We start from the raw sequence: 392 nt of genomic DNA on the forward strand, positions 1-392 counted from the left end.
AATGAGCAAAGAACAACCTTCCTCTCCCCACTTCTCACAAAACCCAAAATAAACCCCATCACCTTTAATTCCAGACAAATCTCAATTTTCCCCTACAGGCAAAAAATGATCACTGCATGATCAGGTTTGTTGTGGGCTTGTTGTTTTGTTTTTAACTTCCCCCCACCTTTCCATCTTACATTTGCTAACTCAAAATTCAAAGTCAGAAAAAAATATATATATTTAGTCGGAAGTATGTCAGTTACATTTTATTAACCTACTCCAAAGGAAAAGCTTCAGGGATTCACCATACAAGTATAAAACCCCTTTCAAACACCTAGGGGTTACTATATTACTTCATCCCAGCAGTCAATCAATGCAGTAAAAAAATTAAAATACTGAAAATGGATGCT

General features: G+C 35.7%; 1 protein-coding gene across 1 annotated transcript in view; it reads right to left on the reverse strand.

Annotated features, from left to right (window-relative positions):
* Window positions 1-221: 221 nt before the first annotated feature.
* The window catches only part of MKLN1 (muskelin 1, intracellular mediator containing kelch motifs), a gene marked incomplete at its 5' end in the record, with an annotated part of 86,481 nt that continues 86,310 nt past the window's right edge, over window positions 222-392 (reverse strand). Inside the window, one exon of the mRNA XM_009876695.1 lies at window positions 222-392. This exon is cut by the window's right edge and continues 168 nt beyond it.

Source organism: Apaloderma vittatum, unplaced genomic scaffold, assembly GCF_000703405.1.
Source record: "Apaloderma vittatum isolate BGI_N311 unplaced genomic scaffold, ASM70340v1 scaffold669, whole genome shotgun sequence".
Classification (NCBI taxonomy): domain Eukaryota; kingdom Metazoa; phylum Chordata; class Aves; order Trogoniformes; family Trogonidae; genus Apaloderma; species Apaloderma vittatum.